Genomic DNA, 14,694 nt, shown 5'->3' with positions numbered 1-14,694 from the left:
ACAGAAAAGAATAAACTAATAATGATAAAGATAATGCTAATAAAATGACAACAGTAATAATAAAAAGATTGGAATATTCAAGTGATGCAAAATGCAACTGCTCACCCCCCGCCGACTGACGCCCAGTTAGTCCCCGAGTGGCGATCCCCCCACTCCCACTCCCCCCAGTTCCTATACTAGATGTGATGTCACATGGTGTGGAATACCCCGTTGGCCAGTTTGGGTCAGCTGCCCTGGCTGTGTCCCCTCCCAACTTCTTGTGCCCCTCCAGCTTTCTCCCTGGCCAGGCATCAGAAGCTGAAAAATCCTTGACTGTAGTCTAAACACTACTGAGCAACAACTGAAAACATCAGTGTTATCAACATTCTTCTCATACTGAACTCAAAACATAGCACTGTACCAGCTACTAGGAAGACAATTAACTCTATCCCAGCTGAAACCAGGACATCTTGTAACCCTCCTCCTGGTGCCAAGGCAACACAGCTTAGGAAGACATCTGATGTAAATGTAGAGATAATAAAGCGTCTGATGCACTTAGAAGTAGAGGAGACAATTTATGACACAAAGTGCAAAAAGGGACAACGTGACTGGGACTGAGAACAGATAGGAACTGGAAAAGGGAAACTGGAAGGGAGCATTGTGGTTGGCAGAGGACAGTAGTTATGTGGGCAAAGTGACCAGGATTGGGAACTAGCAGGATAGAGAGAAGGTGGCAGGACAGATGAAAAGCCAGTACTGGAAGACACCACTGAAAGCATCTTGCCAAAAAGCCTCACTTAAGAAGCTGCGTCAAGATGGGAAAGAAGAGTTAGATATAAGAAGAAAGCATGAACAACTAGAAAAACAGCGGTAAAAGATGTACGAAATTAAGAGTTGGGACAGAAAAGATAACTAAGAAGGCTAGTACAGGAGACTGAATTTTGCACTTGAGAAGTATAACAACCTATTTTGCACTAGGATTTGCCTACCAGAGCATACCGTTTATTACAACTCAGAGTTTAGCCCATAGGACTGTCACTTATCACTTCTTCTATCAACAGATAACAGATTGGCAATATGTTTATATGTTTAATATGTGTTTTACATAATCCCAAATTTCAATACAGTCTCAGGGTCAAGGGCATATATTTGCTCTCCTGGTACACAAGATATGCAATAAACCTTTGAGACTCTTCTGAAAAGTGAACATAAGAAATCTACTTATAAAACCTGTGTAAGAAAGCTTTGAGCTACTACAATTCCTCTTTCGTTTTTCTTCCCCTTCCCTGTATTTTCTGTGACCTTTTCTGAAGTCTTCCTAAATTCATTCTCACCCCACACTTCTGACACCACATGACATCCTTCAGTTTCCTTAATGACCAAACAGAAATGAGAAGAATAGCAATGTGCTTAATGTTCAGCAGGAATTTAAACTACACCATCAAGTCAGTCATGACCTTACAAATTTCCATCAGTAGCTCTCCAGGGCTAGCTCCAAAGTATAATAGCAAAATAATTCATATTCAAATACATTGTCTATTAAGTCGTTTCCTTCAAATATTATTGCTACACTTGCTTGGCTATTATAGTTTACTGTTATTTAAACAGTAAGTAAAAGACTACGAAGTTCAATAATGACTCAAAAAGCAGAAGACAAAGTAGTAAAATTGCCATTTTGTGTGGATACAATTTAGTAACACCACAACCTTCAAACACTACATCACATTTGTATTATTTGGATACGGCATTTCTATTCAACAGAGACTCTCAGTTACTACACTCCAGTCAAAGCAGAAGAGAGGTGAAGAGGACAAAGGCATTCTCCCTCCTTTAAGGCCAAGCAGAAGACCCTGGGACAAAGCAGAGCAGTCCTAGGTCCAGCAGAATCAAGAGACAGCCAAAGAACAGCTCATTTCAGCCGCAGTCACAGCACGGGGGTCCTCCGCATCCCTCTTCCCATCTCACCCGGACAGTTGCTCTAAATCAAGGACTCAGAAGTCACTTCCCAAACAGCAGCAATGCATTCATGGATCCCCTTCCCCTTCCCTTTACAAGTCCTATAAATATACTACTCTAAACATCAGCCACCGTATGAACAATGACTGACAGTTTCACTAGATTTGTGAATTAAATCTAGCTACAAAACAGGAAAGTTGTGATTTATGGATAGATAAATGTATTCTCAATAGCCTATTGCTGTAATGAAAATTGAGCGAGTCATTCTGCTTTAAAAACAACAAAAAAGAGAAGCAGGTACAGCTGCACCAGGTCTCAGTTCAGCCTCTTTCTCCTTTAAATCCCTTAAATCATTTCACCTGGCCAAAAGCATAGCAGGCTGATCAGCAGTCCACCACTGTCACATTGCCTAATTGGTTTGTTTCCAACATTCCTCCTCCAGAGGAAGATGCCGGCTTAGTTCAACCAATTTAACTACGTGTTATGTGCTGGAGGGACTGAACTCTTTCTGTCCTTTGCCCTGGGTGACCCTGTGTCTATGGCTCAACTTGAAACCTTTTTCTTTCTAAAGCTTTCAGGACATTTCTCTTCATTCATTAAAACATGTTAGGCCTCTGTCCATCAAGGTAGCAGCTGCCTTTGCTTCCCCCAGTTCGCAGAGCTGTCATTAGCAAAACCTCTGCTTTCTCCATCGGCAGCCATGGGTGTCTCCTCGCTGTGGGAAGTCCCTCAGCCCCACTCCCTTCCCAAACTGTGCATCAGTTTGGTGGGACATGCAGGTGCTGCCAAAAGCTGTGAGGCACCAGCAAAGGGACATCATGTAACGTCCCTGTGTGACAAGGCAGCTGTGTAGGTCTCAGGTGTTTCCACCCCTACACCTTCTACTTTTATTTTCAAAGTAAGTGTTTTACGGCGTCTGCTCCTGAAGAAATCCTGCAGTGAGTGATCTGCAATTAGGCACGGATAGTTAAACAAAGCTCATTTCATATCAGAGCAACTCCCCTGAGTCCACCCTGGCAGACAAGAGATTATGAAATCAAAGGCGCACTCCGACAATGGTAAGCACAAACTCTCATTTAAGGGCAGCGCACAACATGCAGTCACCATGATGGAAATACGTCACCAGGGAAGCTGCTGGGCTCACTACGGGAGTAGCGCTCGCCTGCCAGAGGAGCGATCACCTGCAGTTACTGGTGACAGCTTCTGTTCAGCCTGACCTGGCCTTCACGTGACAAGTATTTGCTCCTGCTCTCCAGAGCCTCCTCAGGTAGGGTTGGTGAAGGGCACTCCCAGAGCCTGCCGGCATCCTCTTGGTCTTGAGACAACGGGAATCCTCATGACTGTCACTAGACTTTATTATTAACTAAGAGTTATTAACAACTTCTCTTTATTCCATTGAGAAGTACGTATTTTTGCCAACTGGTGTTGTTTTAAAACAATAAAGCGTACTCCAAACACCGTACTGAATGATCCTCCCGGGTGGCTGCAGCCAAGACGGCGCAGGTAAACCCGGAGGCACACCTCTTTCTTGCTCCTCCTGTTGGCAACCATGTCCTTCAGTAAAACAAGAGCAAGCGCCCCTCTGCCTCCAGGGAAGCAGCTGCAGACCAGCCCCAGCTCCCTCTCACAGGGCACGCAGGTGAGCATTCCATTTACCTGTTCTCAGTTTGGATGTCAGGTTCCCCTAGGAAGCATGGGATGTGGAGGAAGGAGACTGCTCCTACCCTCAAGGGCAGCAAACCCCACTTGGGGGAGGAGAAGCGGCCTGACAGCAGGACGTGGCAGGACAAGGAAGAGACAGAATTTGTTGCAATCCAGAAAGCAGCAAACTCTTGTTTTTCACTGACCTGGATCCAAGTTGGGATGCAAGAGTACCGCTGCAAGGACACTGCAGGTGGGGCAGGAGTTATTCAGAGAAATTATCTGTTTCACCTTGAAACTTCGTCTTCTTTTTATTCAACCTCCCTCCCCACCCACCTCCCCATTCCCAATCATTTTTTTATTTTAAACTTAGCTTTTTGAATTTAAGATCTTTCTGATCCTTTTGGGGAGCTCATTATTGAAAGTTTAGGCCTTCTCATCTCAAACACCTGTGCAGGTCAGAGTCCTGTTTCCTGTTTCTCCTTAGATATTTAACAGGAGAGAGAGTTTCCCTTGATGCCATTATTCAACTATAACTTAAACTAGAATATCTGCTCCTGCTATTCTGCAGTAACATTAGGTGCATACACCTTGTCAACTCCAGATAACTTCTATCAGGATTTTGTTAAGAATACATGTAAGAAAAAGTTGATTCCCTGTTATTAGGCAAAAGGACACCCATCTTCTCCACTTGCTGTGTTCTTTGGATGCAGTGTTTGTCATGATAATATACTTCTGCCTTGTGCATTTTCCCCCTCCTGTTCCAAGTCATCTGGACACAATAATATGAAGTTTACAAATCCCTTCTATCATAATAATTCATGATTACATACTCATTTTAGTAACATGACAGAGAAAAAAAAAACAACACCAGAAAGCCTTTTTCTCATCAATCTATAGAGTCTAAACTGTTGCAATACAAACTATTGACAAATTTCAGAAAGGGTTGTCTTTGCTGGGTGAGATTACCCTCATTTAGTGCTGGGGAACCTCTTTGGGGCACCCCATCAACTTTCTGTCACTATACCATTATTCCACTATAATAGAACACCCTCATTCATGCACCCTGGCCTTACGAGAGAAAATGCACTATACTGTGCATAAGGCTCAACTGCAAAAAATTTCCTATGAACCCAAACATTCCTCCTCAAAATAAGACTCTTCTGAATCCTGTCTATGAATGCAGTACATACAAGTAAAAAGACAATTCTAACAAGTGTCCTTTTTCATGACAGACATAATTTAGAATTGTTATCAATATTAAGAGACTTGATATTTCATTGATAGTCTTTAATCAGGGTTTTTAAACTGCAGTATCATTATATAAAAACATTTTATGGAAGGTAATCAGGTAATAAATATGTCATCCCTTCCATTATTTCATCTTTACAGAAAAGCACCTTGATGATTTTAACAAACGGGTTTCACTGGGAAAACGCTTGTCCCCATAAAGTTGTTGCTGAAGAAAACCCTAGCAGAAAAAATTATTTCTACATTCCATAGAACAAGAAAGAAGCTTTCTAGAGCAACTGTCCTATTGCTGTTCTAGGTTATCCTCTGGAATATGTTACTTTTAAGTGTCTGTCAACAACTTAAAGACAGAATTTGCTAGTCACACTGTGTGACTTCCTTCCACTGAGGATTCACAAGACGAGAGATGGGAGATCACAGAACAGCAGTCACACAATGTCAAAGAGACAGGTAACAGTTTTCTCATCAGTAAGGTAGTGCATGGATATTTTTTTTTCCCCTACCGTTAGGGCTATCTAGTCACAAAACAGCACCGAAGAAACTAAAAAGGCCACACTACTTCACAATTTTCCTAGCGATGCAGGTGCAGTACAATTTCCCAGTAACAGCAGAACAGGTGTAAGTTGTGAGGTGGTTTAGTGGGGTGCAGGGGGAAGACTGAAGGGGAAAGGACAGGAGTGATGTTGAGAGCAGGGGTTTCCCCATTCCGTCATTATCCAAAGTCTTCGCTATTCCCATGGACCACAGCAGCCATCCCCAGTCCAGCCCCCCTCCCCCACTCCAGGATCCAGTGCAGCTATCCCTATCTCCTCCTCACCTTCCAAATTTCCCTTGCCTGGTTTTAGAAAAATATAAACCTGGTAAAAGTGATCATCTAATCAAGTTTTGACACTTTGAACGATGGTGACTTAACAGTATCAGAGACGTCCAGCTAGATAATCTTAGTCAAGAACCTGAAGGGAAAAAAGTTTCTAGGAGATTTTAGCATCAAATAACTCAGAATAGAGTTTGGTGTTTAGCCAAAATCCAAAAATTACAAAGAGGTATCTGGAACCATAGCTTTTAATTTTTTCCAGAAAGTTTTCATCTGAAGTATCACATTTGGCCTACTTCTAATATAAGTGACCAGGTTTATATTAAGCCATTACTTTTTCCCTGTGGTGTCCAAAAGGGCTAATATTTGATCTCATTTCACCTCAACCAGTTTGCAGAATCATTGGTGAAAAGATAACAGGATGGCAGATTGTGGTTAGAAAAACCTAGGTCATGTTGGTCCTTCCTTAGGTCCTGCCAAAATATTAGTGAATATTCAGTGATTCCAGCTCAGAAAGGCATCTTTTTTAAACACTTGCGACTTTTTAAGTTCTACTGTCTCACCTTAAACCATAGCTTTCTCACCAGGTTTTGTTACATTTCTCATGCTGTTAGCAGTTTCCATCAATGAATATCATGTATCTTGCACATTTCAATTTAGTTTCAACGCACCTTTGAGGAGAGTAAGCTTTATTATTCTCACAGCGCAGGTAAGAAAACTGAAACACAACCAAAAATTTGGACGTTCACTCCACAGTACTTGAGTCCTTGGGCTGTGGGAAGCAGAACAACACACTAACCGCCAGGAGCGTAGCTGGATTCACTACCCGCTGGCACTCAGAACTGCCTACCTTTTTCAGAGAGCGCATAAAAAAGCATGTTTCCATTCCTGCCATTCTTCTAAGAGTTCTTCTAACTCTTCCAAACCAGATGATAGAACTGCATTTAGATATGAAACTCCTGAAGGGAGGGGAAAAAGAAAGCCCATGAAGTAGCATATTAATTTTTGTGGTTAAAGAAATTGGAATTTAGGCAAGCATGACTGAAGCAGCCGTGCACATGTCACATTATCACCTAACTTCTTCCACAAAGTCTGTTTTTACAGTTATTTTTTATACCATTGAGCTGCAGAGTTTTACTGGGTACTTGACTTCGTGGCACTGCAAACAAATTGAGTTTCAGCACCTTGAAAGTGAAGTGGTGTTGATCCAATGATGTATTACTCAAAACGTGTAGCCTGCTGAAAGAATCAACAGGGAACCTGTGCTTTTTAAATTAGTTTTTTTCAGCTTATATAGATTGACAGTAGCAAAGTTCATCGACCTTATCACTGGTGGTAGGCTCAGTGTACTTTACTAACAAATTGAATGTTATTTTCAGAATCAGTGCTACAGTGGCAGGCTGAGCCTGAGGCATCCAGTCACCTTCTCCTGTGCCCTACATTCATCCCCTCCTTTAATTAACTACAGAGATTTGGTAACAGTATAGATTTGGTTTATGTTTTATGCATTTCCATCAATGATATGCATTAGCAAAATGACCTCTTAGGAGATAAACAGAAAGGAACTGATAAATAAATACAATACAAACCCAAATATATTAAAATAGTCTGAACTTTTTATATGCAAGGAAGCATCCAGGCCATTCCATTGAGTCCCTTCATAACTCTGAATAATTACTGACCCTCACTTAAATTTTTAGTTGTCATTGTCAAAGCATCCCAAACACTAGGTGCTGTTTCATTTACATAAGCTGATAGCCATTCAATATCCAAATCCATTACAAAGATTTGGAAATCACCACCAGCTGCTCAAGAAATGCACTCAACAAAAGAACCACCACATCCATCCCATCTGGAAAGTAGCAGACCCTTGTACCTTTGAAAATCACCTGTGGAGTCCCAAGAGTGAGAGACAGGAGTTAGATACCTTCCACCTTTTTTTTAAGCAAGTGCTGAAGCATTTCCAGTCAATGCACCAAGAGGGAGCATGTTGCCAGCAAGCACACTTCTAAATCACGGAATTCTCTACCACAGGGTGCTGTGGAAACGAAAAACATAAACGGCCTCAGAAAGATCTACGTCACCCCACATACACTGTGTCCATGGCTGCCCATTCAAGCGACCATCTGGAGGCAACTGTCAGCTCCAGCTGATCGCTGCCGTACAGGACAAGCACCACTACTTGTGTACCAAGTCTGTATTCTCCCATCCCACACACAAACCCTGGACCTCAGGTCTAACCAACTGTGCAGCCTGAAATGTTCCCATGGTAACATTTATGCAAGTATTTGGGGTATTGGGTGTATTTTAAAAACATATGCTTTAACAAAGATGCTGGAAGAAACACTTTAACTCGGATATAAGGGTAGAGAGAAAGGTGGGCTGAGTAGTCGCAGCCATTCATTTTGTCCTTGAAATTTGTCTTTCCTTGTTTGGTCCCATCCCTCTGAGACCAGTAGAAGGTTGGGGCTATCTTCACTTCCATAACAAGCTTCTTCATTTCCATAATAAGCTAACACCTACAGCTGTGTATTAAAAGTATTTATGAAAAAAAAATGCTTCAGAGCATATTCTAGTTGTTACAAAGGGAATTTAGTTTTAGTTCTTGCTTGACCTTTTTTTTTTCCCCTTTTCATCTTTCATGGTAGTCCATGGGCTAGAACAGGGTGAGGGTAAGGTGTTGCATGAAAGTGTTTTGGGTTTTTTTTTGACACAGATGGTTTATCTTGCTCTCATTCACAGACCAAATGGGTCATCATATTAGATCACACCAGAATTTATTCCCAGAATGAAATGGGTATAGGTTAGGGTTTTTTCTTCATTTTGTTTTGTTTTCCTGCTTTCCTCAGTAACCCGAGGCACAGCTAGCGTACAAGGTTTATCTGGGTTTCTCTTACTCATTAGACCCCTAGCGGTATATTGGTAGGTCTGCCTTTTTAGGTCAGATGCCCAGGAGATTGATCTTCAAAAATCCAAAATACGTTGTTTGGATTTCTACAATGTATCTGTTACAAATTTAATAACCTACTGTTTGGAGGAAATAAGATTAAAAGATCTAATGTATTTTAGGACCTCAAATGTAATCAAAATTTACTGAAGTGCCTCTCCTATCCCTTTCACTGGATGGGAATCAGAGTTTTGTCTGGCCTTCTGTTGTAAGACATTCCTTGGTGATATACAGTCTCCTTCTGGTGAGATACAGCTCCTCCTTTTAAAAAGAAGTTGCAATGCCACTGTGGGGGAAAAAATAATCGAGAAAGATGGATCTTAATTTAAATGTAAACAATGGAAGTACATATATTATACGTACACCTACTTAGAGCAAGAATGAAACCCTATTTGTAAAACCCATATCCAGCTTGTCAGATCAAGATGGAGCAGCACTTTCAACCACTCTGTCTCCCAGACAGAATCACAGGGTGGTAGGAGGAAATGTTTCTCACAGTGTGACTACAGAACTAATGAATTATCTGTTCCAAGTCCTTGTTTTTTACATTATTTATACTCAATACACTATATTTGTAAGGATGATTAGTGCACCATCTGCCTGGGCCACAAACAGGCATAAAGGAGACAACCTCCTGATTAAAATCTCATTTCTTTTAAGCAGAGAGTAGGAAATTGCTATTCTTTCTGGATATGTAGACCTCCAGTCTCCTAATTAATCTACATCAGTCATTAGATATAGATAGCCTGGCCAGACCTGAAGTTATTTAAATGCATCACTAAGCTAAAATATAATACAGCTAAGCCGCAAACACTCAGTTCTGTATCCTCCACAACACTGTACTGGAAATACAGTCTCCCGTTATGGCAGAGTGTCAGAATTAATCATGAGCTCTGAAGCAAGTTTCTAATTTTTATCATCAGAAGACTATGACTAATGCTGGTATTCATCCAGATAAATGTGGATGTCTACATCAGAGCTAGCCACCCCAGCTTCTTGCAGTTCAGCACAGATCTCTTCAATAGCATCTCAGGTGCAATTTGTCAAATCTGAACATCTAAAAAGGACACAAATGAGTTGCAGCCTAAACAGGACTACCCGTTTTCAGAGAATACAAAGGAACTAAGAGTGATCAGTCTGCAAATAAACATACACCCTTTTGATGCCTAAATTAGATGAGATTAATTTCACAATCCCGGATTACATTACAGTTGCAAAGGGCTGAGGTTACAGAGAATCTGCCATTTCTATTAAATCTGTAATGAACAATATTACTACAAAACATCAAAGTCCAGCAAATCTATTTTAATTCACAGTTTTCTATCGTAATTACTAACCATGTGTCCTTACATTTACCCATTCACTACTTTATATCTTCATTTTTGCACTGCTCCAATGTTTAAAAGTAATTTGGTTTTCTTCCTCCTTTAACCACGCATTGCTGTCTCCTTTGTGACGTTTGTGAGCACTTTATGTGACGAGTGCCATTTAATTCAGCTGGGCCCACTGCCACCATTTACCCAAGCAGTACATCCACTACCCAGTTGTTTTAATCTGTTTTCACAAATCAGTCCCTGCCGGTCTCTTCTCAGAATTTCTTCTAACCTGTCCATGTTCTCACCACTACAGCACTGTGGAGATGCCTGCAGCATCCAAACTCAGCTTGCACCAGGTGGTCTTTATAGCTCTCTCAAGAAATCATCTGCTATATGCAACTTCCCCCCACCCCGCCATGTGAAATGTGGATGAAGTGTGTAAGACTGAGCTGACTATTTGCTGCTTTTACAATAATGGAGTGTGCCGTAGCAATTACACCTACACTTATGTGCCATCTGGACAAGTGCTATCAGTGAAAAATAAATTGCAGATGAGATGCCATTACTTTTTAAATAACTATTTTCAGTTCACATTAAGGGCAAGTGTCTTACTAAAGTCCAAATGCACACTCAGTCCTGCAGTTGTTAAATAAACTGATATTTAAGTGAAAAAATACCAAGTCTTAAACTTGAAGAGCATCAGAAAAAGGGTTGTGACATTGCTACAGTTTGCTAAACCCGGAATTCAAAGCTGCTCCTTCCATTTTTCATATGCTTGAATTAGAATTACCATGCCAAAAGTGTCTGTCTACTGCAGTATCAGAATATATGATGCAACAGCCCTTAAAATACACACATACATGTGCTCATCACGATCTTTACTTTTGCAGTACAAATTAAGGGCAATCTTTGTCAACAATGCACGTGTGAATCACTTTGAGATTTTCTGTCCTGAAAAAAGACCCACCTGTCATTACTGTATACATAAACTAGTAAAAATGGAAAAACACTGTATATATCCACATAATAAATGAAAAGAGTCTTTAGGGAAAATGTAGAAATAATGTATTTCCTTAGAGGATTCCAAAGCATTTGACAGATGTTGATTAGATCTCAGAGTCTCCCTGTGGGTAAGCTTTATTTGCAGAATATTTAAAAAACTGATAATACAAGGCATAAACTAAGGCAAATCACTCAGTGGCAAATCTAGAGAATTTAGGAATCCAGGTGCTGAGGCTTATCTACTATTGTAAACCTCCTTCAGCTGTCAACAAGAGAAAGCCTAATAAATTTATAAGCTCATAGACTAATTTATGTTGGAAGGGACCTCTGGTCATCACCTGGACCAACCCCCTGTTCAAAACAGGGCAAACTTAGACCAGACTGCTCAGTGTCTCCTCCAGGCAAGTTTTGAATAACATCGAGAACAGAGACTCCACAACCTCCCTGGTCAACCCGTCCCAGTGCTTGACTGCTCTCATGGTGGCTTTCATTTTCTTTGTATCTGACTGGAATTGTCCTTTTTGTAAATTGTGTCCACTGCCTCTTTTCCTTCTACTGTGCATTGTCAAAAAAAGACCGTCTTTTCTATATCCTCCATTCAGGTAGATGTAGACAGCCACTGAATCTCCCCTCCATTTTTTCTTCTGAAGACTGAACAAACCCCGCTCCCTCAGCCTCTCCTCCATACGTCATCCACTCCAGCACCATGACCATCTTTCTTGCCCACCCATGGGCTTACTGTAGTATGTCAATGTCTGTCTTGTATTGGGGAGCCAAAACAGGACATAGGACCAGACCTGTTGGTCTTGCGAATACAGCCCAGGATGTAGTCAGCCTTCTCCATCACAAGTGCACACTAAGTCAGGCTGTTCAACTTCCTCAGCATGAGATTCCCATCAGCCCATTCTTCGAGCCTGTTGAGATCCTTCTGAATAGCATCCCTGTTCTCCAGTGCATTCACTGTTCCTCCCAACTGGGTGCCATGTACAACGTTGCTGAAGGTGCACTTTGTCCCACCATCCATCTTGTTAGGTTAAACATTATTAGCTCTGACATTGACTCCTGACAAGAAGACACTAGTAACCAGTCACTTAGCTATACTATGCATTGCTGATCATCCTCTCTCTCACTAATGGGAAATCTGGCTGAGCTTTGGCTCTCCAAATTCAATCTCTCCCTACCTGGGCAATGTCTCAAAGCCAAGGGTTGAAATCCTGCTATTCACCTTGCTCCCTCTTCTCATTATCATAAATTGCATCGCCTCATGGTTGCTGTAGCCAAGGCTGTCAGCAACCTCCACATCCCTACCTAGTCCTTCTGTATTTATGATTAGCAGATACAACAGAGTGCCTTCCATCGTCAACTTGTTGATCACCTTTGTGAAGAGATAATCCTCAATCTCTTGAGGAGGATTTAAGGCCCTTCTCACTAGGTTAACAAGCCTGTTGGCAAAGATGCTCTTGCCTGACTTTGTCAGACAGATCCTGCCTCTGCAGCAGCCTTCACTACTCCTACGGTCCCTTAGTTACAGAAGCCAAAGCTCTGACTGCGACACCAGCTGCGCAACCAAGTGTTCACCCACAGGATGCATACGCTTCTACCTAAGCCTTTCCTCTCTCTCTCAGCCAGCTGCAGAGAACAGAACCCCAGCCCCTCCGCCTTCACCCAGAGCCCTGTGCACACAGCCAATACTTTCAAGGTCTCCCTTAATGGTACCTCTGTGCTCAGCAGCAAGGGGTAGGAATTTGAGGGTGAGACTATTGTGAGAGAGAGATCCATTATTTGAAGGTCATATTTGGTACAAGATCCTGTACTTTTTCATACAACATGAAGTAGAAACTCAAACGTATGAATGTGTGTGTGTGCGCATAAATTTAATTTTTAAATTCTTTCTGAATTTTAGTTGCACATCTTCTAGCATCAGAAATAGTGTCCTTTTTTTTAGAAATATCAGCTTCATTCTAATTCTTACATTATTTGGTGTGAGAAATAGCTACCCAGATGTTTCTCAGTCTGTCCTGGTCAGATTGGCTCAAGGATGGTATGGTTAAAGGTTTTACTGCTACTTGATGAAAGCACACAGTAACAACCTACAGTAATTGCACAGTTGACAAAAGAATTCAGACAAAAATTTGGTAATGTCCACTATGAGGGACACTTTTCCAAGAATCTTCAGATTACTTTTACCTAGAGTTCAAGAGTTATGGAAGAGTTAGCCATATTTCCTACGTCCAGCTACACAGATTCAAATCTTCTGGTTGCCTCTGGATATTACTAAGTTTCAAGCACTCAAAACATGAAGAGGATTTTATATCAAATGTATTAACATGACTGTTCTAGGGCCTGACTTCTTTTAACTGGTATTGATATTTTCCCCACCTCTCATTCTTCCTATCAGCTGTAATATCTACTTACTGTTTGTTAAAGTCTCAATTCCAGTAGAGGTCTAGAGGTCCTCACCTACCACGTGAAAATATAGGTATTTCTTCCCACAGCAAACCTTGTTCTTCTCTCAGAGATTATTTTGCTACAACACAAATACTGTCTGGCACTGTATTTTCATTATATACTTTCTTGCTACTCACTCATTAAGTTCTAATGAAAAGATTTTTAAACAATAATATTTTCTAGAAAAATACACCATTGACATTATTGCAAACTATAACAGCTTTTAATGCTGGCACTCAGGAGAATGTCTGAAACTGTCAGGTTAAATTACACAAAACATAACATTTATAAAATAATAACATGAAAGCCTTCCTTTTCTTCCCTCCCCCTCCACCCTTCCCCCCAAGTATTAGGCCATACAGCTCTGGTTAACACGCACACTGGCACTCAGAAACCAAGGTAATGCAGGAGCAAGTGGGAGCATGAATAAAGAAAGAGAAGATGCCTGTTTGGTGGGGGAAGAATGAAATTCTACACTTGGTTTCATTTTTATCTCAACACAATAACCACTCTTATGAAAGAACCATACTTGAATTTACAGTAGAACAAAACACGAAATGGCTTCAAGTGCAGTGTTGATTTTCTTTTTCTCTCCTGGAAATTCAGTGTTTTAGTATTTCCAAAGCTGTGCACCAGAATAGCAATGTGCAGCACCAGGTATCACAACGGCTGCTTAGTACATTATTAACTACAGAAAGAATTGCCCATGGAATTGTGCCTCATTTGGAATAATGATTTAAAAAGAAATCATGACTACATCAACTGAAAGATCTAGTGCACTAAGTATCTTTCTGGTAGGCTTGCAGGCACATTTGGCAGAGATTTGTGGCCTAATGTAGACAGAACTCTGTATCGTCATTTACAACATGTTTTATTTAATTGCTGACCTGCTGTAAAACCTTTGACATGTCAATTAATGTCCATGTCTGTTCTCTTCACATCCTTTGCTAGTTAAGAACATAAAGGAAGAACTGCTTCTTACAGAGGAAGGACATAAAACAATGAGATGGACCCCTATCTTAATTGAAATCTGTATGCTCTATTATAATAAAACCCAGCAATATAGTTATCATCATTATCATTGGATAGTTATCATTAGGGGTAATCACGGAAACTTTAATAGAACTAGTTTGAAAGAAAAACAAGGTCTATTTTCACCTCTACTCCGTTTTGTAATAAAATTGGAAACTGTACTCACAGTGTCAAGCTCCCAAGTTTGCTGTCTCAGAACACTTTTTTATTATTTATAAATTTACCTTTATAAAAGGGAAATACTGTAAAAATAATTCTGATCAATCCTTAAAAAAATTATCAGAATTTGCCTTTATGAAGAATATATT

Source organism: Haliaeetus leucocephalus, unplaced genomic scaffold (assembly GCF_000737465.1).
Source record: "Haliaeetus leucocephalus isolate CR32 unplaced genomic scaffold, Haliaeetus_leucocephalus-4.0 Scaffold228, whole genome shotgun sequence".
Lineage (NCBI taxonomy): Eukaryota > Metazoa > Chordata > Aves > Accipitriformes > Accipitridae > Haliaeetus > Haliaeetus leucocephalus.
The sequence above is the reverse complement of the archived record's forward strand: the minus strand, read 5'-3'. Positions refer to the sequence as shown.